Below are 25781 nucleotides of genomic sequence, written 5' to 3' on the forward strand. Positions count from 1 at the left end.
TAAATTTAGTATGCAGATTTGTTAGCATATTGAAAACTAGCATAAAAAAGTTTACCGAATTGAATTTGGTGCTTTTTTGGCTTAGTTATGATATTTTTAAAATTAAAATTGCCTACAAATTATGACATAAAAAGTTAAATGAATGTATTATGTCTTCTTGAAGGGTTTTACAGTTTATTTAGTGAAGGAGTCATTTCCGACCCTATAAATCATATATATTCTTGATCAGCATCACCAGGCGAATCGATCTGGACATATTGGGAAGAAAAATAAAATTTTTAATTTTTTTTTTAATTTTATGCTTTAAAAAGGTTTTAAAGTTGCCAAAAAACAAGTCCAAAATTTTGATCTCTTGAAAAATTAAATTTAGTATGCATATTTGTTAGCATATTGAAAACTAGCATAAAAAAGTTTACCGAATTGAATTTGGTGCTTTTTTGGCTTAGTTATGATATTTTTAAAATTACAATTGCCTACAAATTATGACATAAAAAGTTAAATGAATGTATTATGTCTTCTTGAAGGGTTTTACAATTTATTTAGTGAAGGAGTCATTTCTGACCCTATAAATCATATATATTCTTGATCAGCATCACCAGGCGAATCGATCTGGCCATTTTCGAAAGAAAAATAAAATTTTCAATTTATTTTTTTTTAATTTTATGTCTTAAATATGTGTTAAAGTTGCCAAAAAACAAGTCCAAAATTTTGATCTCTTGAAAAATTAAATTTAGTATGCAGATTTGTTAGCATATTGAAAACTAGCATAAAAAAGTTTACCGAATTGAATTTGGTGCTTTTTTGGCTTAGTTATGATATTTTTAAAATTACAATTGCCTACAAATTATGACATAAAAAGTTAAATGAATGTATTATGTCTTCTTGAAGGGTTTTACAATTTATTTAGTGAGGGAGTCATTTCCGACCCTATAAATCATATATATTCTTGATCAGCATCACCAGGCGAATCGATCTGGACATATTCGGAAGAAAAATAAAATTTTCAATTTTTTTTTTTAATTTTATGTCTTAAAAATATTTTAAAGTTGCCAAAAAACTAGTCCAAAATTTTGATCTCTTGAAAAATTAAATTTAGTATGCAGATTTGTTAGCATATTATTCGAAATTATTAATATTATTTTTTTTTTAATTTTGCAATTTATTTCATTTTTTTTATTTATAATTTTTACGTTTATTCATATTCTCTCAGTGTCCCTTCGGTCGGCAGACAGCAATTGTATGTAATGTAATGGCAACTGGGACTGGCTCTGGGAAGGGGATGGGCGGGGGTTTTGGTGGTCAAAAAGGAAACGAAGTTAGCCATGATGAACGCTAAATTTACGCAGAAAGTTTAACGGCGCACAAAAGTATGCTATGCTTTTGGCCACTTATTTATTATTGGACTCGGCCGCACTCACACACACCGCACACAACCCACACACACACACACACACGCATACGTGCCCGGCCCTAAGCTTCTCATCCTGCAAAACTCTCCTAAAGTCCCCCTGCAACACACTCCCTCTTCCTGCCTGTGCTGACCATCGGGACTTACCGGGCCAGGACAACTTGGTACTAATAGCAGCACCTTCCCTCCCCTCCACACCCTCTCTTCTCATCTTGCTTCAGCTTTTCCGACGACTTTTCCACGCCACTTTCTGGGCGGAGGCTGGCCGTTGTCGCTGCTTAAATAATTTAGCAATTTGTATGCATGGAAAGCGCTGCGTGGCTTCGCCAGGATAATGCCGAAGTCGAATAAGCGCATCATGGAAATACATAAAATCGCATCAACAGCAACAGAAAAATCTCTTTTCCAGAGATGGTGTGTGTGTGGGTGTTTGTATTTGTGTGTGAGTGTGTGGGTGGCAGTAAAAGCGCAGTGAAAACGGGGCAAATGAGCATCCAAGGAATGCAATACGACGGGGGCAGGCCTGGCAACACGCACCGAAACCGAGAACGTCGAGCAGTTGGGCAAATTTTGTGCCAAGAAGCGAAAAGGAGCACTGAGAGAAAACTAACCAGTTGTAGTATATATGTAGTATATTTGTTATTTAATTTATTTATAATTACAGATATATATTTTTAGACCAAGTATAAATAAATTTTCTGAACTAAAACATCATTATTTGGCAATTTACAATAATTCAAGATTTATTTGTATTTTTTAGTGTGACCAGTCCTTGAATTTTGTTAAAAACTGTCCTAAAACTTTAAAAATAATACAAGAAAAATGCAGGAAAATTATGAAATACAAAATATATAATTTAAATTAAATTAAATTAGTTTTAAAACGTTTTAATTTGTTATTTGGAAAGCTTTTTTTAATGTGACCAGTTAAATTTAAGTTTTAAAAAAATCCTAAAGCTTATAAAGTATTTTAGAAAATATTTCAGAATACTAATTGATGGAAAATAATATCAATTTCAATTTGAAAATTTTTAATATTTTTTCGAAGACATCCTTTTCACCCCTTTTTTTGCTCAGTGTTCGCACATATGGTGATTTCAACACACGAGTATTAGGACCAGGATGCAGATACGACTTTTGTGGGGCCACGCCAGGAGCCGTGAGCTACGACGAGGGCTGACTTGGGAGGCTTTAGCTTTTAGAGGCGGTGGCGCCCCCAAAAATGTTATCATTTGGCACATTTGTACTTTACGTCTGCATCGGTGTCTGTGCGTCCTCTGTGTGTGTGTGTGTTTATGTGGCTGCCAAAATTTCGTAGGAGCCATGGCCTCGCGGTGGCAAAAGGGGGTATGGTATATATCCTTTTCCTTAGCCGGCTGGTCCCAGGTCAGGAGAGAGGTCAGCAGGATTCCGGCTTAAAGAAGCAATTCCCTTTTTTACCTCTTTTGCCATTTGTGGGGATTTAAGTGGCATAACTTGGCAGATCTTACGGCTACAACGGGATAAGCATTATGAGATGGATCCACTTGGTAAATGATGGAGTTTCAAAGTTGAGGTTGTCAGGGTTTACTTTGTGTAATTTAATTTAGCTTACAAAGTATATTCTTTGGTTTTAATTTTGTTTAATTTATTAAGAAGAAAATTCGTATTTTAACTAACAATTTAGCTAAAGTTTAAGTGTAAAAATGTTAGTTTTAAAATTAATACAAAATAATTCAATTAATTTAATTTAAAAAAACTAAGAGAAAACTAAGAGCTAAATTTGGCATTTATTTAATAAGAAATTTTTAATTAATAAACTTATTCGGAAAGTTGTTCTTAGGTTAATAAATAAACTTCTTAAAATGTATAATTCATTTAACAAATTTCTGGCCAAAAATTGTTTAATTTAATTTTATTTTTTTTTTATTTTTAAATCTGTTTCTAAAGTTTTATAATTAATAATAAAAAATAATTAATAATAAAAAATAATTAATAATAAAAAATAATTAATAATAAAAAATAATTAATAATAAAAAATAATTAATAATAAAAAATAATTAATAATAAAAAATAATTAATAATAAAAAATAATTAATAATAAAAAATAAATAATAATAAAAAATAATTAATAATAATTAATAATAATTAATAATAATATAAATATACGTTGAAAAAACATTTTTTTTATTCCGTTGTATTATTAGTATATTAGTTATTTATATTTATTATTATTTTATATATTTATTATATATATTTATTATATATATTTATTAAATATATTTATTACATATATTTATTATATATATTTATGGTAATAATTTTAAAAGCAATTATTTCCCTTACGACTTCATTTCTTTGTTCACTGTAACCAGAGACCCCTGTTTTTTGTGGCCTTCTTGATTGATTAGGCTTTGCGGGCCTTTGCATTCAATTAAGCCGATTTAAGCCACAGAAAAGCCACCCTCCAGGCCCTCCTCCCCCCCTAACCAGCCCAGTTAAGCCGCCCAAGTGGCAGACTAAAAAAGTCACGTACTCATATTAAAAATAACCGAAAAGCGCTCCTAAGTGGCAGGAGGACGTGCAGTGAAATATATTTGAAAGACTCTCGTCAAAAAAAATAAATATATATAAAAAATATATAAAAAATAAAATGAAGAAGGGGATGAGGGCTTGCAACCAGAGGAGGGAGGAATCTGCTAGGACGAGGCGTCGTCATGGCGGGAACAGTCTCTCAGTCTCTTAGTCCCCCAGCGACCGACCATCATTGACGATGACGGCGACGACAAGTACGATGATGGCTGACAAAGTGGAAATGTCCCATTGAAGATGACGTTCCATTTCCATTTGCAACCTGGTCGTGCTCCTGATCCTCCTGGTCCCGTCGTGACGAAAGCGTTGAATCGACGCGCATATTTCTTGTTTGATTTTTGTACGTCGTCTCCTACCTCTGCCGCTGTCACTGCCGCTGCCACAGAGCTGTCAAAGCGTCAAACATCTTTTGCCGTTTGCCTGACAAATGTGTGTGTGTGCCGCAGTTACCCCCTCTCCCCCGTCCCCCTTGGCATTTGGTGCCACCTCGTGGCCTTCGTCCTTCATCCGCAGCCAGTGACGTGCGCCCCGTTTCGTTGCCCGGGCCCTGTCAAGTTTCTGACTTTTGCATTTACTTATTTATGGGCAACACAACAGGCACTGGGAGAAAAATATTGTAGGAATTTGGGGAAAGAAAAGGTTAAAGTGTAAGGTGGAAATGAAATAAATAAAGAAGCTGAATAAAATTATATTCTTTAAGAGCTTAAAACAATTAAATATATACTTTTATTTAATTCAGAATAGCTAGAAAGAAATAATTTAAAAACAAAGCTAAAAAACATGTTATTTTTTAAAATTTTTCTTCTTTATTTTTATTTATTTGTTTCTTATTTTATATTTATATAAAGCATTTTGTAGTTTAAAAAAACTGAAGGAATAAATATTTAAACCCCAAAATATGAAATAGTGAATATATTTGCTTATTTTTTAATACAAATTATAGGCTTTTAAATGTTTATTTTTTTATAATGCTTATATTTTGTAAATTAAAATATTAAATTAATATAGATTTAAAACACAGTGCTCTGCAGATCCGGCTCGAAGAACCAACAAAATAAAGCAAAAATGCCATTTAAAATGTACTTACTTTCTAGTGAAATTTTTGCTATTTTACATTTTTTAATATAATTAAAATTTTTTTTTTTTTAATTTTAATTTTTGTTTTAATTTTTAATTTTTCTTTATTTCTAATTTTTATATAATTTTTTTAAATATAATTTTTTAAATAAATTTGTTTTTAGATAAATTAGTTTTTTAATTTAAAAATTCAAAATCGATTTATTTTAGATATTTTATTGTTATTTTATTTTGATTCTTTTTATTTAGATTTTCTGTATTTTGATTTTATTTTTTTGATTTAATTTTTTGTTTTTATTTTTATTATTTTATTTTGATTTTTTTTTTAATTTTTTCATTTCTGTTTTTTTTTTTTATAAATATTTTTCTAATTTTTTTTTAAATTATATATTTTTTTAAATTATATTTTTTTAAATTATAATTTTATATATTTTTTAATTTTATATATATTTTATATATTTTTTTTAATTTTTTTGTTTTTAATTAAATTATATTATTAATTTTAATTTCTTTCTAATTTAATTTTTTTTTATGTTAATTTAAAAATCTAAAACTCTTTTTATTTTATATCTAAACCTCCTAATTCTTTCCCAGTGCCTTCGTGTGTGCGTTTGGTGAGTGTTCTAGCCTCGTGCCATTCAATCAGCAACTTTAATCAGTTGCCTTTTTGTCATTGCACACTTCCCGAATTTTAGCCCTCGTCCTTTTTCGATGGTGATGCCACTGACCCTCTCCACTCGTCCACGCTGATGTCCTTCGCTTCTGACACATTTCCTTGTCATTTGTCTTGGTTAAGCTGTGCGTGTGTGCGTGTGCTGTTTCTCTGTTTCGTTTTTCCTTTTTTTTTTGTCTCCCCTACTTTTTTTTTGTGTTCCGACCAGCACAGAGAGGGTGATCACCGAAATGCATGTCATTCAATGCAGTTTTCCCCCAACCCCCCCTTTAAATTATGCAGGAAAACTTCTCGTCATATTCATTAGGGGTCGGAAAATGGCGTTGGGCGAAAGGGAAAACAACTAAAACGGCAAATGGCTGGCGGTCATCAGCGTCAGTCAGAGAAAACCATGTTTGGTTCATTTGCCTGCTGCTAACTTGGGGGGGTTCCCCGGAAGTGGGTCACAAAAACTGGACCGAAATGTGAGGAAATGGGGAAATGGAAAATGTAGGGAAATATGAAAAGAATCCAATGAATGCATAATTGAGAGATGGAAGAGATAGTTGAACTCTTTTCTAGCTAAAAGGTTAACGGAGAGCATTATGAATATGAACTAAGTCCAAAAGGGTATTTAATAAAAATTAATGCAAGTCTTAAATTAAAATTTAAGAAAGTGTAGATAACCAAGTATATATATTTTTTATTGTTGTGCTTGCGCCTTCGAAAAATTCTAGTTTAATTTCCCATTGCTTTGGTGTCCTTTTACAGCTCTCCTGCAGATCCTTTGGAGTCTCTCTCTCCCTGTCACGTGCTTGGCGTGCCGAAAAAGTGCGTCAACAGTGGCTTAATTATTTTTTATTCGGTTTATGTTTGCCACTCCACAACTGGCATTGCCATTGCCATTGCCACTGTTACTGCTTCTATTACTACCAGTGACTCTGACTCTGACTCTGACTCCGGACTCTTTTAGAAGGATTCGTTTGCTCGTTTGTTTCCTGTTTATTGTTGTCCGCATCCCCCCCCCCCAATGTGTATCCTTGGCTTAAGCGCACTCTCTAAGTATATGTTTTGGGATTACGATTGTGCACTCCACTTCTTTTATGAGTGTCCTGTCCTGCTCCTGCTCCTGCTCCTGTCCCTACTGCTCGTGCATACCAATGTCCTGGCTGGACATGTCACTCACTGTGGACAAGGACTGTGGAGTTGCAGTCTCCGCCAGGACTCGCAGTTGTCATTGTCCTTGCTTATTTGTTTGCCTGTTTGTTGCTGCTGCTGCTACTGCCTGTGCATACCATATAAATCTGTCATTTAAAGGGAGACAGTCCAACAATGAAATGAGCAACCAGCAGAGCAGCCTTGTGGCTCCATCGGCACTTGAGACTAGGCTGGAAGTCGTGTCCTCCCCATCGTATTGCAATCGCCATCGGATTTCGATTTGGTATTGGTATCCCCAGCTATTGATAACTGCATTTGGCAGGTGTTGATGCTGACTTCAGCTTCGATTTCGATTCACTGGCCTTGCCTCAGTAATATCCTGTATTTGCGCGCTGGCATTTCGGCATTTTCGGTGGTGAATTTGCATCGTTGAATTGAATCGGAGGTTGAGTTTACACTTGCACTATATATAGATGTGTAATAGCTTTTCCTAGATTTAATTTGGCAGTATTTGTTGGTGTACTTTTCCTAGATTTAATTTTTTAATATTTGTTGGTGAACTTTTAATAAATGTAAAGCTGTTGTTGAGTTTTTATGGGTTATTTTATGAAAATCAATATATAGTAGTAAACTTTGATTTACTAAATTAACATTCGAGAATATTATAGGATAGTTTTCTGCACTAAATTTATATATTTTGTTGGCGAAACGCAGGCAGTGTAGCTTTTCCTAGATTTCATTTTTCAATATTTGTTGGTGAACTTTTAATAAATGTAAAGCTATTGTTGAGTTTTTATGGGTAATTTTATAGAGATCAGTATCGTTGGATTGACTCAATTACCTTTATCATTATATAATAATTTTTTCAATTTTTTTCTATTTAAATTAATTAATTAATATATATTACAGAATTTTCGTTGGTGAACTGTTGTTGGTGTTTTTGTTGTTGCTGAAATTTCATGAATGCATTTTTATGGGTGAGTTTATTTTTATATTTTACATATAATTTGGGAATCTGTATTTAATATTTATTATTATTTTTTATTGTCAGAAATTTTTTTTTTGTTATTGGTGAAACTTATGGCTTTGCTTTAATTGAATTTAAAATATTGATTTCTTATTTATTTTTTTTTTTTAAATAAGCAATTTATTTCTTGAAACTTGAATTGTTGAATATTCGTCTTGTTTTTTTTTTATTGTTGAACTCCAGCCAGAACTTCTCTCTCTTTTTTCTCAGTGTATGTAAGCGAAAGGTGGTGCCTTTCCCCTGTAAAGTGAGCACTACTAGTTGGAGTTAACCCACTCAATATGAAGAGGGATCTCGGCAAAAAAAAAAAAGAGAAAAGAATTTGGCAGCAAACTAAGCAAAATGTTAGCAGGAGAGGGGGTGCCTGTGGGGGTATGCCAGGGCTTTGGGGGATGCAGCTGCCAAAGTGTTGAATTTCAGTTCCTAAGCTGGACAACAACAGCGCGGCGTGGAAATATGAAATGTAATAGTGACAGAAACAAGCTGGAAAAAATGCTGCCGGCGTTTGACAAGCAACCAGATGCAGCTGGGGGGATGTCGCTGGGGGAGTGGGAAGTGGGAGTAGCTGGGGGATGTGGGAATGGAGCACAGTGAAACAACGCGGAGTGCGACCAAGCTTAGCTAAAAGCGTGACGAAAACGCAAGGGGGAGAGAGAAGAGGAGAGGAGGAGGAGCAGCTGAAAGTCGCTTGCGTTGATTGTTTGCACTTTACACACTAAAAACTGTGTGACACATTCGCTCAGCAACATAAAACGCAAAAAAAAAAAATGGTAAAAAAAGTGAAAGAGAGAGCAGAGCGAAAAAAAAACCTTCCCTGATGCTGGCTGACATATGTGTGGGGCGCGTCTGGGGTTAAGGAAGGAAAGGGTTAAGGTGGCGCATAGAGTGAGTGGCTGGCGGGATAAGTTGCGAGACTTGCGAGGCGTGGCAAAGAGGGAGACCCAAATCAAAAACGGCGGCGACAACAGCAGCGTAAAATGTATAAAAAATTGTGCAAATAAAAACAGTCTCAGTCAGGAGGAGACAGGATCTGACAGGATCTAGCAGGATCTAGCAGGATCTGGAGGAAACATTAAAGTCTCTCTAAAATATAATTTTATTTATTTTAGCATCATGTATGGAAATGTATTTAACATTTTTAAATATTTAAAAAATATTCTCGTTCTTTATTTCCCATTTTTAAATATTTAAAAAATATTCTAGAAATGTGTTTACCATTTTTAAATATTTAAAAATTATTCTAAAAATGTATTTACCATTTTGAAATATTTAAAAAATATTCTGGAAATTAATTAACCATTTTTAAATATTTAAAAAATATTCTCGTTCTTTATTTCCCATTTTAAAATATTTAAAAAATATTCTAGAAATGTGTTTACCATTTTTAAATATTTAAAAATTATTCTAGAAATGTATTTACCATTTTTAAATATTTAAAAATTATTCCACAACCGTAAATTTAAATATTTTGTATAAACGAAATGTAAAATTACATTTCAGTTAAAATCTTTGGCTTAAAGCTCACATTTTGTGATAAAAAACAATACCCCTAGGCAGGGTACAACTCGGGCTCAATGCTCTTGGGGGTCCTGCAAGAAGAATACGAAATCGTGCTTTGACAGGGGGGAAACGGTCGGAATCCTGCGAATATAGCACATACGCACTGTGGCAGCTTCGTATGTTTTACGACAATAACTTGGATACAATTTGGCAGAGCGAGAAATAATAAAAAGCGCCTGATGCTGGCAGCCATGACGACGACGACAACGTCGCACCCTGAATAGTGCAAATTAAGTTGTACTGGCTGGGGGGTACTCTCTTTCTTTTTCTACACTTTACTCTACAGCAACTCCCCCTGCTGCTCCCAACTCCTGCCCCTCCACCTCCACCTTCACCTCCACCTCCTTATTTTTTTATCTGGAAAAATTCCGAATGGAATGACGACTTGTCAACGCTGCATTTTGCAGCTGTACACAGTGGGGAATGTGAAGCTAGAAAACGGAATGGAATTGCCTCCCATGGCGACTCCTTGATGAGGAGCCAGGGGCAGGGATGCTTGGGTAATAAGATAAGTAGATACGGGGGCTAGGATGCTGTGTCTGTGTGTCTGCGAATTGGCAAATGTTTACAACTCCGTGTAACTCGCCCGTTGAGCTATGATTGTAGTCCAAGTCCCAGTAGCATAGAGTCTAGTTTTTAGGCTAGTTTATGATTTATAAAGTATATGATATGTATAGTTTATATATAGATTATATAATTTATATAGTTTTATATTTAATTTTTGTCTTGAAGAATTTGGTTTGTTAAAAGCAAAATGTAGAACATAGAATCGATTGCGTACACGTGCCTAAAGTTCAATGCTTTCTAGGCCTTCGAATTTTAGGCTTCAAGGCACTGAGAGAAAAATATGAAATAAACCCATAATAAATAAGAGAAATTCAATAAAAATTGTAATATTTTATTGATAGTTTAATTTATACATATTTCTAGGTTTTTAATAGCAGCTTAAAGGGTCGTATGTTTTTAATATTTAATTTTTGTTGATAATAAAAAATAAATAAACTAATAATGATAATAAATAAATAATAATAATAATAAAAACTTAATAAGAATAATAAGTAAATACTAATAAAAAAAAATAATTAAAAATAAATATAATAATAAACACATAAAAATAATAATAATAATAAATCAATAAAAAAAATAATAATTATAAATAAATAAAAATAATAATAATAAATAAATAAAAATAATAATAATAAATAAATAAAAATAATAATAATAAATAAATAAAAATAATAATAATAAATAATTAAAATAATAATAATAAATAAATAAAAATAATAATAATAAATAAATAAAAATAATAATAATAAATAAATAAAGATAATAATAATAAATAAATAAATTATTAAAATACAAATAAATATGTATATAAAGAGGTAAAGGAATAAATGGCAAATATAAATAATTTAATAAATAAATAAATATTTTATAAATAAATAAATATTTTATAAATAAATAAATATTTTATAAATAAATAAATTTAAATTTGAAAACAATAACAATAAATGTTTTGGTTTTAATTTATTTTTTATTTAAAGGAAAATCTGATTTTTGTTTATCAAAATTTTTAAAGAAAATTAAAAACTTGACTAGAAAATACACTGTTAATATTTGCATTTCCTTTAAATAAAAATATAAGAATAACCTTAAACAACTTAAATATTTATGATTATGGTTTTCAATACCGTTTTCCTTTCTCTGTAGGCTGTTTTTAGCCTTTTAATTATGATTTTAGAAATTATTTAAATACACATTTTCACATAAACCTAAAAATTAGACCATAAATTCTGCTTTTCCTTTAAGGAAAAATTATTTTCAAAACTTAAAAATTAAATTATTTGTTAATATTTTTCTTCCCGTGTAGCCTGCTATTTTTGGCTCTTGCTAGATTTTTTTCTGCCATTTTTTTTCGTCGTGTTTCTGACAGAAAAAGTTGATAAACTTGTTTTAAAGCAAGACAGCCAGCCGAGTGGGTGGGAAAAAGGTGAAAGAAAAAGCCAGGTGGATGCTGGAGGTGTCAAAACTGAATCCGAATGCGAGTGTCCTTGCCGTGAGCTGCGCTTTCGCCTCTCTCTCTCTCTCTCTTTCTGTGTGCGCTGTGTGGCACATAAAACTTAATAAATTCCCCATGTATATTTATGCGCACACATTATCAGGCCAGGCGGAGGAGGCGTACTCGAAGGACTCCTCCCACACGCACACTGGGGTACATAAATAACAGGGACAGGGCAGGACAGGGACAGGACAAGGCAGGACAGGGACAGAACAGGGGACAGAACAGGGGACAGGACCAGAACAGGACACACAATCTGAAAAGTGCAAGTGACAGGCGGCGAGCAAGTGGCAAAACTCGCGAATTTTGCTCGCAGCAATTTTCGTCCTGGCGCCAAATCCTTGCGCCTTTAGCTGACCACAGCATGGAGGCAGCGACACATTTGTACCTGCAAAACCGCAGAATCAAATTACAATGTCAAATGCAGGAGCAGGAGGAGGAGGAGCACGAGAAGCTGGAGTAGCGGAGAGGATGTGGCCTAGGCCACTTGACTCCTTCGTCATCGCATCCTCCTCCTCCGTCTCCCCTTTTTGCGGCCAAGGCGCTGGTAATTTCATAGCCGTGAAATGCATTTGCACTTGCACAATCTTTCAGCTTTCAGTCCAGCGTCCGTCCGGAGTCGCTCTCTCTGTGGCGCCGGAATCCGGCCTAAGTAGCGGTTTCCATCAGCGCCACAACAGCGCATGGCCAACAATGTCTCATCCGCACCGGGATGCGTAATAAAAGGAGCTGCGGTGGCTTCGAGTCCGGGTCCGGGTCCGGGTTTGGTCTCGCTTTCAGGCGGAGGGAGCAAGCAGCAGGAGGAGATCGGGTGACTGCAGCAGAGTGGCCCCAGTGGCACAGTGGTTGAAAATTAATTTGACATCTTCGGTGGTTTCAGGCCTGAAAAAAAAAACTATAAAAAAGGACGGAAAAAAGGAATGGAAAAAGGAAGAAAAAAATAAGGAAAAAAGGAAGGATAAAAGGAAGGAATAAAGGAAGAAGAAAAGAAGGGAAAAAAGGAAGAAGGAAAGAAGGGAAAAGAGAAAGAAGAAGAAAAGAAGGAAAATAAGGAAAAAAGGAAGAAGGAAATAAAAGAAAAGATAAAGAACATTTTAAAAGGAAAACCTGACGAAAAATGTTAAGAAAAATGTGAAGAAAATTTTATGGATAAAAATATGAAGGAAAAATTAAAGTAATACATGAAAGAACATGTTAAAAACATGTTAAGACAACTCCTTAAGGTGGTAGGAAATTTGTTCATCAATATAAGCCCAAGTATTAATAATTTTAAAATATAATTTAAGTAAATAGAAAATTTTTATAATTTTGAAATATAATATAAATAAATAAAAAATGTTTATAAATATCAAAAACAAGTCTAAATGATTTATAAATATATTTTAAATAAATCATAAAATAAAATTTTATATATATATATATATATATATAAAATAAAAACGAGTATAAATAGTTTTAAAATATAATTTAAATATTATAATAATATAATTTTAAAAAAATGCTCATAATTAAAATACTCTAATCGTTAAGAATTTACAACAAATATTTTGAAAGACCAAAACCAGGGTTTTCCATGATTTCTTCAGCAAGGTGAGCAGCATCTTTCTCTCTGGGAGCATGAGGAGGAGGAAGAGCAGGAGGAGCAGGATGAGGAGCAATATGAGCAGCAGGCTGAAGAGCTGGGGGGGGGGGGGCCCTGGCAGGAGCCTGTCTCGCAGCTGATGGGGTCGCGGGATCCAGTGAGGCGCCATAAACACTCGCGGGCTGGCAGCAATTTTGACGCGATGGTAACTGAAGATGAAGATGGAGCAACAACAATGGCTGGCAAGATGAACTAGAAGGAGTCTCTGGCAAGGGAGACGGATGATGCGGCGGCGGCGGCGGCGGCAGCGGCAGCAACAACAATTACATTTGAGTGCGCCCTAAAGGACATTTTACTGATTTAATATTTGTTGCAAGTTGTAACTTGATATGCGTGGCGTTGCACGTTGCAAGGAGCCAGGAGCAAGACCCAACATAGCAGCACAGGATGAGCCCAAGGATCTGCTGCCTGCCTTCTACCATTTTTCTTTTTTGCTGCTCCTTTTTGTCACTTAACTGGAAGCGCGCTCAAAGGACGCTAAATATTGCATTACGTATCCTTGCACTTTATGGCTGCTGCTGCTGCTCCTTCGCCTCTCTAGTTCTCTACTGGAATTTCTCTTTCTTTCTCTTTTTTTTTTTTTTTTTTGGCGACACCTTCGGCGTATTTTAACTGGTAGCTGGGAATGTTGGGATACCCATTGCCATGGCAATCATGAGGATCTTGCATATATCTCGCATTACTCATACGCCCCGTGAGCCGTCAGGGAAGAACTTGGATATTTGATTCGTTTATGTGGAGGAATAAACTGTGAGTGCCGCCACTAGAAAGTGGTAGAAGTCGTAAAACCATTTTTATTAGTAAGCGTCCATAAACATATGCCCTGCCAGCATACACACACAAGCTACACACACCTCCTACACACCAAGTTGTGCCTTAAAATTTACAAAAAAAAAAGAAAATAAAAAATGTTTTTAGAGGGCAGCAGCATCTGCAAAAAAAGGCAGTACAGCAGTTTGGACTCAGGTGGCGGTTTTTCGGATTAAACTCCTGATTTTCACTAGCTTCTCTGCACTCCAACTATCTTGTTTTTACACTTGGAGAATAAAAGGAAACTTAAAAAATTATAAATGGAAATAAATGTCAAGAAAAGTATGATATGAAAATAGAAATCTTAGCTTTAAAAGTACCTGAAATAATATTAATTAACAGTTAAAATAATTTAGAAATATTATAAAATTATTTAGTTTATTATAAAAATCAAGAGATCTTAGCTAATATTTATGGAAATTAAATTCTAAAGAAAATATTATATAAAAATGTATAAAATATACATTTTATACTTAAATATTTACCAATTTGAATATTTTCTAATAACATCATCTTTTAAAATATACGTAAAATATATTTTAAAATTATTTAGTTTATTATAAAAGATTTTTGGTAATATTTAGAGACATTAAATTCGAAAAAAAATAGAATATAAAAAAGTAAAATACCTTTGATTTATTATATAAAATCTATATATATTTCTCACAATTTTAACTAACTTGTTTTTGCACTGAAAAAAAATCTAAAATATTTAGGTAATAATTATACGAATTAAATTCCAAGAAAACTATAATAAAAAGGAGCAAGAAAATATATTTTTTATATTTTTTATATATTTTATATTATTAATATTTTTTATATATTTTATAGTTTTTATATTTTTTATATTAACACATCGTTAATTTAATATTTCCCAGTTAAATTAAATATTTTAAAATATATATAAATTTTTTTTTTAAATTTTAAAACCCAATATTTTCGCCAAGTGCATAGGACTAACTCTCAAAAATATACTGGAAATCCCTCCCAATTTTTTTTTCTGCCGCCACCCCTGTTCCAAGTAGAGGTTTACGCCGATGGTTAAAGGCATCGGCGGCGGCGTAGAGGTCAAAATGACTCGGCGGCGGCGGCGTAGTAGTCAGAAAGAACCGGCGGCGGCGGCGCGTCAAATAAGGCAAAAAGGCCATTTTAATGAGTTATTTATTTTTTTTAAAGTTTTATAAAGAACAATGACACTGAAGGCCGCGCTGAAGCTGCGCCGATGCCGCACCAGCGGCGCGCCGCGGCGCGCCGTTATTTTCATAATTTGGCGGCGGCGCGTCAAATAAGGCAAAAATCGGCGGCGGCGGCGGCGTGGCGCGGCGGCGTATATGTCTAGTTCCAAGGAACGCCCGCAGCTGTTGCTTGTAGTTTGCATTTGTAATTGCTTTCTCTTGGCGTCGCCTTTTCTTTTTTTTTGTTTTTTTTTTTTTTTATAGTTTACCTTGTTTTATGGTCCACCAAGTTGTTGTTTTCCCCAAACTGGTAATGTTTTTTGTTGGCTCAGCGCGCGGAAGAAAGTCGAAACAATCAGCCAAAAGTTTGCCTTGACTTTTCCACAGAGAAAAAGGCACTTGAAGACTGAATAAAAGGGAGGAAAACAATATCGAGTGTAGGTAAAAAAAAATAAAGAAAAATATATATATATTTATAAGCAGAGAATATAATTTTCTAGTTTATTATTAGGGAAAAACTATAAATAGGCCTAAATATATCAATTTTCTATATACCTATAGTATCGATAGTAACCCCAAAAATATCGATAAACATCAATTGCACCACTATATATATTTTCCGAGCTGTAGTGTTAGTTAATCCAGCCGAATCTTCATGTCATAATATCAGGAAAACAATGCTTTTGGCAGGAGTTCAGCAATAGCCAAGTGGTTTAATAATTCGAATAGCCAATTATAGACACCCAGAATGAAGGGATATAACCCTAACCCCCCGCCAAGGGGCAGTTGCAATCAGAACAAAAGGATGAAGGAGCCCTTAAATTGGATCTCAAGAGTCGGTAGGAGATTAAGGCTCCTGTCCCTTCCATATGCCTTCATGGGAATATTTCCTAGGTGGGTTAATAAACACACTTGGGAATAGGGAAATGTTATATTAAGTATTTTATTCAGTTTTATTTTATTTATATAAAATATATAATATATAATATATAAATATTAAGAAATATATTTTAAAAAAATATTATGAATTTATAGCTAAACAACTATACTTTACCCAAGTAATTATTTCCTGTTTCTTATCTTCTAAACATATTTATTTACAAATATATATTTAAATTAATTAATCTCTGCAAATATAAACAAACATTAAGGTGGCAGCCTTAGCCTTTAGGCTTTTAATAACATAATTATTTTACAAAATCCATTAACCCTTGCAATGTTTCCTAGTGTAATTTGGCAGCCAAAGCATCTTAGTCATTTATAGCCCCAAAACAACATAAACAATAGGCAGGAAAAGCAAAGGTCGCAGCCATTGTCCTGCGAAATGCAGGCAATTTAGACAATAAACAGATTTTGAAGGAGGCTTCAAGGACTTTAATAGTATTAGTATTAATAATCACGGAAGTAGAATAGCTCTTTAATAGGGAAAGATGATTTAATTAAATGAAAATAAGTTAAAATATTAATTCAATTAAATTAAACTAAACGTAATATTATCTTAAAATGTATAAATTATACTTTGATCAATATATATATATAGATACTGGTATATAAACTTGTATAGACTTGTATATACTTGCTTATACTTGCTTATACTTTTATAAACTTGCTTATACTTGTTTATATTCCTGTTTATATATATATATATTTACTACTCAAAGATCCTTTTCACTATGCTAGCCCCTCTAGACGCTCATTAAGACGAGAACCTGTAGCCAAAAGTTTTGTCAGCTTCAACAAAGAGTATTACAATAAAGCCAAAGAGCAAAAAGCGAAAAGGACAAAGCTCTCTTGGCACTTGACAGACTACAACAAAACAGAGAGGGCCAGAGGATGGGGATGGGGAGGAGGAGAATGAAGATGAGTATGAACCATGGAACCATGAGAAGGATGAGGATGTTGATGACGAGCCTGCTCCTGGGGGTGTGTGTGTCTCCAGACCAAAATCCAGAATTCCAACATTCACAATTCAGCAGACTCCAAACTGTGAATGCGTCGTCGTCGTCTGCGTCTGTCACGGGCACGGGGAATGGAATGGGTCGAGAAGGGATTCTGGCAAGGGCTCGAGGATTGGTTCAGGGAATGACTTTGGGAATGACTCTGGAAATGGTATAGAGACTGGAGGCATGGTTGAGGACTGCGAAAAGACATTCGAGTGTCACTTGTGCAGCAGTTTTGAATATTTTGTGAATAGTAAATTACGATCATGAGACCACAGACTGCGGCAATCATGAGTGATGAAGGAGGCGGGGCAAGCTCCATCTCCAGATTCAGTTACAGCTACAGCTCCAAATCCGAACTTCATCTCCCACTCATCCTGATCTTCCTAGTCCTCCTCCTGAAGCTTTTCCCTCTTATCCTTCTCGGACTCTTGCTGAACCTATAGCTTTCTCTCCCTGTTTTGGCACGCATATTCATCGTGGCTGCTGCTACTGCAACTTTGTGCGCCTGCCAGAGGCCCCCTTTCATTTGTATGCCCCCCAGTCTTGTGTCCTTGTGTCAGGACGTGTGTGTGTGTGTGAGCCCAGTCAGCTGTAAAAGTGTGAATATTGCGGCTTTCCGTACTATTGTTGGCCGGAAGCAAACCTTTTTATGCTCTGGCTGCAACTTCTTCTCATGGATGAAGCGTCTCCTGAATGAACCTCCTCCTGGATGAAGCTCCTCCTGGCTGATTCTCCTCCCAAATGAACCTCCTTCTGGCTGAACCTCCTCCTGTCTGAACCTTTTCCTTGCTGAATCTGAATGGGAACTAAAGTCTAGGCAGAACGTTGGCCATCGTTTGATTAAGTTAGGGTTAAAGGAGGTGGCTCCAAGCTACGTAATTGCCTTGAAACTGAGATTCTTTTGGGATTCAGGACTCCTAATCCTGAAACTCTAGGAAAAGGCTTATTAAGGGTTTTTTATAAACCTTTTATAGCTTATTTGTTGATAATGTTCTCATGATTTTTATAACCAGATCAGGGCAACTTTTTGTTCCTTAAAGACATGCTTGACCCTGTGTTGTGTTTGTTTTTATAACCCCATCATAGCATGTTTTCTTCTTTTTTTAACCATCTTTATTAATTCGTTTGCCCTTGCTGTTCTTTTTTCCAGTTATTTATCATGTTTATTACCCTTTGCATGTTTTCTTTGACCTGATTCAGTTAGAACATAGCTTCAGCATACATTTATAAATTTATATATATTTATGGCAAAGTTTTGCCCACGCTTGCAGTTGTTTGTTTACGCAGGTACAAATACATGTATATATCTTTTAACAAAAATATTATATATATATGCAGAGCATTTATCGACATGCATATGCGTGTCATATGAATTAAATTTCCAGTTAAAAAGGAAGTCACTGTGTGTGGCTGGAAAAACAAAAAGAGATAGAGTCCTTTCGCTCTTTCTGTGTTTCTCTAGGAATCTTTTGATTTATTTTACTTTCTCCTGGTTTCTTCTTGTTTGTTTGTGTCCTGAAAGTTGCATTCCAAAATTCCACAACGAAGTCCAGGGTCCTCTCTTGGCTGCCTTCAATTTCTGGTCATAGCTTTAGCTTTAGCTTCAGTTTTTATCCCTTTAATTTAATGACATTTTTGCACTACAAAGGCGAAATGAAAAATGGAATGCAAATTACACAAACAACGCAACAGCAACGACATCGCACAGGACATGGACATGGAGTGGCCTCGACTTTGGTCCTAGGATATCTCTCTGTGTGTGTGTGTGTGTGTATGGTGGGGGGGGGGGGGTCTAGGCTCGGATTCTCCTCTTCATTAAATGCCAGCACACACACAGGCGCTGTTATTGCCGCTTCCGCTGCTGTTGGTTGCATAAATAACGCCTGCGTTGAGCGATGCAACACGCACTCCAGAAGAACAACAACAACAACAACAAGAAAAAGAAAAAACTTTTCACGTTTTGCATACAAAGCAGAAACACGAAACAGAAATAGTGAAATACTGAAAAACGAAAAGACAACAAAAATATAATAGAAAGGAAAGAGAGAAGAAAGAGATAGAGAGAGAGAGAGAGGGGGATGAAAATCAAGAAGAAAATCTGCAAAGGAAAATGCAATCAAGTCTTAAAAGATACCCAGTAGCAAAAAAAAAAAGGTGTTCAATTTAACAGAAATTAATTGAATAAAGCAAGAAAATAATTTAAAAAATATGATTTAAAAATAATAATATCTTTATAATATTATTTTAAAATATTTATAAATAATATGCATGAAAATAATGCAAATAATGCACAATAAAGGAAAAATATACCAATTAAAAGCATACAGCTGTTGCCACACATCATTCATACGCCCTGTATGTCGTCTTACAAAAATTAGTTAGGCCACAAATCATAACAAGAAGTATTTAAAGAACTTCTAAAATTAAAATGTATGCCTTGCCTCATGAAAATAATGCAAAAAAATGCAATATATATCATATATGTACATATGTATATGCTGCTGTTGCCAAAAATTACTCATACGCCCTGTATGTCATATTTAAAGCCAGAAAACAATTTAAAAATTATAAAATTTATTAAATTAAAGCCAGAAAACCATTTAAGAACTATTTTTAAAATTTATCAAATTAAACTGTATCATAAAAAGTATTAAATAAATTTTTCTTCCCAAGTTATTTACCTAGAAAAAAAACCCCTTAAAAAAACAATAATTATTCTCTTTAAAAAAATCCCAAAAATCATATTAGCTTTTGACATTTCTCATAACTTTTCCTACTAGCAACTTCTGATCTATATATGTATCTATATACCTTTCCTCTGATCCTAAAAAACTAATGGGTGGCCATTATGCATGAACAACATCACCTTTTGCCATCTCGCTTCCACAATCGCAGTGGCACGCACAAGCAATTGAAATTGTATTAAATTGAATTTTAATATATTGCCAAAAACAACAAATAGCAAAACTAAACGAAATGAAATCAAGGGGGGAGAGTGCACAAGGAGCAGGGGGAGGAGGAGGAGTGGAAGGTGCAACAAGGAGCTGTGCAAATGGCAGAAGGAACTGCTGCTAGCATTTCCCAATCCCAAAAACCCAATCCTTATATCCCTTAACCGTTCCCTTTGAGCTCCTCCCTTCTCGCCCTCACCGTTGCCTGTCATGCTCTGAATTTAAATTTCACGCTGAAATATTAATAATTAAAGCCATTAGTGTTAGTGTTGTGCTGTCTGTGTGCTACGTGTGTGTGTGTGTGTGTGTGTGAAAGCTTAAAAGTTTATGCATTTTTAACCTTCAAATAAACACTCGACACGTATGCAGACCAACAATAACAATAATAGCAACAGCAACAGCGTCAGACACACACATGGCACACATCCTGATCCTTTGAGTTGGTACAGTGTGCGGCATAACCGTAGGTTGACTGAATAACTGATTGAGTGAACGACTGAATGACTGACGCTGACTGACTGCTGCTTAAAAATAAAACAGAATAATCACCTCTCCTCTCCTCTCCTCTTCTCTTTTTTTTTTATTAATGTCCATCAAAGTTTATTCGAGCAGTAATATTTAATTAAATTACTGTGACATTATAAGCTTAATTGGCCTTAACAAGTTCTTGTATAATTATGCATGTAAACTCGTTAAGTTGGGGAAATATATATTTTAAATATTAACAATAAGAGAACTAACCATACGCCTTGGGTGTTATTATTTTATTTCTGAATTAATAGAAAAATTAATTAAATATAAAATAAAAATATATAAATAAAAATACGCCTCTAGTTAGTTTGTTTAAAAATGTTGTATACATATTTCATAAATATGTAATCAAAAAATATTAATTGCAAATTATTATAAAATTTATTATTACTAATTTATATTTTAAATATTTATTTGTTTAATATTATTAATTTAAATGCTATGGTAAACATTTTATATTTAAAATAATAATTGTCAAATATATTGATATTTATTAATATTATTAATTAAAATATTAAATACTTATTTATTTAATATTATTAATTTATATACTAAATAACTATTTATTTATTTCAAATTATTCCTTTATATAATACATTTTTATTATTATTTTACTTAAATAATTCTTTACTTTTAACTCTTAAACCAAAAACTTCCCTAAAAACATCACTCATACGCCGCATGGGCTGGCCTTCACTCAAGTATTGTTCATATTTCGTTTCTAAAATTCGTATTTCATACTTTTGGAATAATATTATATAACTTCTTGATGTTTTTCGTGTTCCTTGAAAAGTCCCTTTGTATTAGCATAATACAACTTTAGGCGTCCTGTTGATGTTCATGCATATTTATGCGGGATTTAACCACAAAATTTGAATTGGAAAATTATTAATAACTATGCCTAGAAGAATTGACTTATGTTTTTTATTTAAAATGTTAATTTTTTGTGTTAAATTTAAGCTTATGGCGCGTACTGTGCTTGGCATTTACATGCTCCTGATGCTGATGCTGATGCTGCTGCTGCTGTTTTCTTCTATTTGTGTTCTTTCTTTTTGGTTTTTGTTTCTCTCTCTCTCTCTCTCTTTTTTTTTTACTCCTCTTCCTCTGCCTCATCATGTGCGGTTTTTGCAGTTGTTAGTGTTGTTGTATTTGTTGGTGCTGTTGTTGTTGTTGTAGCTGGCAATGTATTTTGACATCGCGTCGCACACAAATTGCAAAAACGGCGCCTTGACTCGCATTTTCGACACTTTTCCATCGCCTTCCTTTTATTTTTTTTCTTGTTGTTTCCTTGCTTCCTTTCGCATCCTTTTTTTGCAGGATGTGTATGCCAGTGTGTGTGTGTGTGTGTGTGTGTGTGTGTGTGTGTGCTCAAAGTTGTGTCACTTTGGCAAGCTCGAATTGATTTGCCTGAAAAGTTGCTCTCTGAAAATCATTTGCATAAAATCAAATCGCACCGCAAAATAAACTCTCTGTGTGTTTGTGTGTGTATGTGTGTGTGTCTTAAAGTGAGCCGACACGCCCACTACTCACATTTAGCGCCAGCTTTCCTTCTCTTTTATTTTATTTTATTTTTGTTGCTTTCCTTTTGCCCTTCCTTCCTTTTCTTTACTCTGTTTTTTTTTTTGTGTTAGGTTGAGCGTAAGTTTTATGTGAAATAGGCGTAAAGTGAGGCAAAAGTTATGCCAAAGGTACGTGGCTGCCATTTTTAGTTTTTGTTCAGGGAATTAAAGGGCTGGCAACTGTGTCGGAAAATGAATAATAAAGAAAAAATTATATGTATATAAAAAAATGTATGTAAATAGAGCTGAATTTGGTTCACTTTTCAATTAAACTTGCTGTAGGGCTCATTTTCTGCACTGTCAGAGGACTTAGATACGAGAGAGAGGTTGATCGAGTAAAACCCATGTGACGTAGGCCACGTCAGCGTCAGTCGAGCTGAGAGCAGAGCTGAGAGCAGAGCTGACAAGGTCAGCTTAGCTCTCAGTATGCGCGCTCTCATACAAGTGTGTGTGTGTGTTCGTTGCTCTGAAATTATCAGCTCCGCTCTCAGCTCAACCTCTCTCTCTCCCTCTCGATCAAGCTTCTCCCTCTGGCTACCTATTAATATAGCCACCTTTGCCGCCGCAACTTCAGAACTTAGCTTGTTTTATTTTATTTTATTTTATTTTTTATTTATTTATTTATATTATTTTTTTTCTCATACATATTTTTGTCGCATTTTATTAACACATGATTTCTGTCACCGTAGAAGGTATAACAAAGCGCATAAAAAAAATTCGATAAAAATATGGTAATAAAACGTGGTTAACTGTGTGGGTTTTTTTTAAGCCTTAAGGCTTACTTATATGGCATTGGATTTCATTTTGGAGTTGTATTTATTTTTGGATTTTATCTCTCTAATTTTTTTATATATATATTTTTTTTTTTACTTGTTTTACCTTTTAAAATGTGGAAATTGGTTTTATTTGGGCATATTTAAGGGTTTATATTTATATATAAATTGGAAAAGTAAGTGAAAGATAACAAATTTACTTGACATGAAAGTATTTAAAAATATATATATATTTTTTTTGTATCATTAACAGCTTTAAAATAATAAAAAATTAGAAACAAATATAAAAATATTTAAAAAATCTTTAAAAATTATATTCTAGGTTTTATTTACTTATCTTATTTTATTTTCATTGCATTTTTTATATTACTTGACATCCTTTTTGGCTATAATTTTATTAACTTCCTTGTAATTTTTTTAATTCTAACAAAAATGAGTCAGTTCCTAGCCAACCCTGGCCATTGCTATGGATATCCTGTATATCCCCAACATCCTGTACATCTTTTACACACTGTGCTGCAACACACACACACACACAGAAACACATAGGTTGTGGCAACAAGACAGGACATGCCGCCATTTTTCGTGTAGCTGCCGCCATGCCGCCATTAGGAGCAGTTCCTGCACCCTTTCTCACCTTGTCCGCAAGACGAGGGGATTGTGGTAACACCGAGGCTTCTGTGTAAGTGTGTGTTGGGTGTGTGTGTGTGTGTGCTGTATGTGTGTGTGTGGGAGGAGCAGGCTGTGTGGCAAGTAGTTTATCGCATATTTGCAGGGCAACTTATAACAAACATATGCAGCAGAGTGGGTGTGCGCCATATGGGTGTATGTGTATGTGTATGTGTATGTGCGGGCATGTCCTACGTCTACGTGCTGGCTTAGATTATACATATGTGAGAGGATGTGCCAACACATGTACCGCAGCCACCTGACCGACCGTGTATATCCTTCCTCCGCCTGGGTTATGCCACCGAGAGCGCCCCGTGTCCATGCCAATTGCCTGCCGATTTGCCAGAAGCCGCCGTCGCCGCCGCCATCGGGCGCCCGGTCATTCCGGCATTTCAAGTTGCCACCTTCTTCGTCTCGCTGCCATCTCCATATTTCATCTCCTCCCATCGGTGGACCATTTCGAATGTTAATCGCAGGCATTAGTATTGGTGTCAGGCCTTGGGAAACCGGGAGATGGGTTATGGCGCCACGGGAGGGTTATGTGGGACAGAGGGTAGTCCTAGTGGAGCTCCAGGTTAGGCTGCTTCTGCTACTCTTTTCTTCTCCCCGCTAATCCTTCTCATGATTTTCCTGATTTTTCTGCTTCTTCAGCTCCTCCAGCTACTGATGCTCCTTGTAGTTCTTCTACTGCCTTCGCCTTCTACTGATTCTCCTTCTTCACCTGCTGCTTCTCCTTCTTGAACTCCTGCTCCTACTCCTCCTGCTCCTGCTTCTCCTGCTCTTGCTCCTCTTGCTCCTGTTCCTGTTCCTCCTGCTTCCCCTGCTCCTCCTGTTTTCCATGCTGCTGCTGCTCCTCCTCTTCCACTGGCAAACATACGTTGTCCGTTGCACTGGGAAAAAATTAAGTTAGAACTAGGAATATAATTAAAATCTCTCGTTAATATTTAAAATATAACTTAAGAGCTCTCTCTTTTCTCTTTTAAAAATCCTTCAGGAAGCCAGCTCATAAAAGTAGGCTATACTTTTCTGTTAAATTTTATATATTTTTTTTTTTGTTGGGTGAATCCTTTTCTTAGTGTAAAAGAACGCCTCTTGGCGCAACATTTGGCCTACAACATTTTTGTAAAACTACAAAATCCCGACGAGATACTCCACCATAACCCTCGTAACACCCCTGATCCTAAGCCACAAGCATATAGCACCAGTCGAAGGCCCTCTGACATGGTGTTTATGTTGGTCTCCGCTGAGTAGGTGATGTCTTCGCCTAGGTCTCAGTCTTTCTCTCAATCTGTGAGTTCCTCTCCCGCCTCCTCTCCCTCTCCCCTCTCCCGCCTCCCTCTCCTGCTCCCTCTCCTGCTCCCACCTTGATCTGGGATGCCTGTCAAGTGGCCTCGTTTTTGGGCCCATCCAGTGGGCGTTGGCCATAAGAATGGGTTTTTGGGAATGCTACCGAGATTGGGAATGGAAGCGGGAATGGGCATGGAACATGGTACATGGGGCCATCATCATGGGTTCATGGAAATCCAAATGAAAATGGCTGTGACAAGGGAAATATGGGCGTGGCTGCGGCTGTGGGCGTTTTGCGGTGTGCGGTTAAGAAAACTTGAGGTGCTTAACAATAATTGAATGAAACTTGAGTTAAGTGCGCCACCGCTGCTGCCCCACCAACCACCACCACCACGACGACGACGACCTCAACTTGGGCCTAGGAGGGTCATGGCAGGGGAGGAAGCGAGGGGGAGTGGGCCCTGGGAGTGTGGGATATGTGCGATTGGGTCTATTAAACAAAACTTTTGCGGTTTCTAGGTGCAAATTATGAAAAGATGAGAGGCTCTTACGACTTTATATAGATTTCAGTTTTGGTTGGGTTTAAGTTTTCACCTTTTAAGTGATTTTAAAACGAACTTAAAATATAATTATGTGAATATATAACTTTAAAAGAATTTATAGATTTTATTTTAGATATTTTTAAAAATGAACAAAGTTTGTTGGGAATATATAATATTTTTAATAATTAAATAATGATTTAAAACTAACATGAAATATAATTATTTGGAAAAATAACCTCAAAAGTATTTTTAATTTAATAAAAAAAAATTATATTAAATAAAATATATAAAAATATTAAAAAAACCAAATAATAGAATATAAAAACCCGATTTTATATGCATTTTAGGTATTAACTTGTACCCATATTTCCACTTAAACTAAATAACT

The 25781-nt window shown here is 34.8% G+C and overlaps 1 long non-coding RNA gene across 1 annotated transcript in view; it reads left to right on the forward strand.

The window, feature by feature from the left end:
* The window catches only part of LOC138929090 (uncharacterized), a 57972-nt gene extending 50151 nt beyond the window's left edge, over window positions 1–7821 (forward strand). The window contains exon 3 of the long non-coding RNA XR_011445509.1: window positions 7775–7821. This is a non-coding gene — a long non-coding RNA (uncharacterized lncRNA). The remainder of the gene's footprint in view (window positions 1–7774) is intronic.
* The last annotated feature ends 17960 nt before the right edge of the window (window positions 7822–25781 follow it).

The sequence above is a fragment of the Drosophila kikkawai genome, chromosome X (genome assembly GCF_030179895.1).
Source record: "Drosophila kikkawai strain 14028-0561.14 chromosome X, DkikHiC1v2, whole genome shotgun sequence".
NCBI classification, from domain to species: domain Eukaryota; kingdom Metazoa; phylum Arthropoda; class Insecta; order Diptera; family Drosophilidae; genus Drosophila; species Drosophila kikkawai.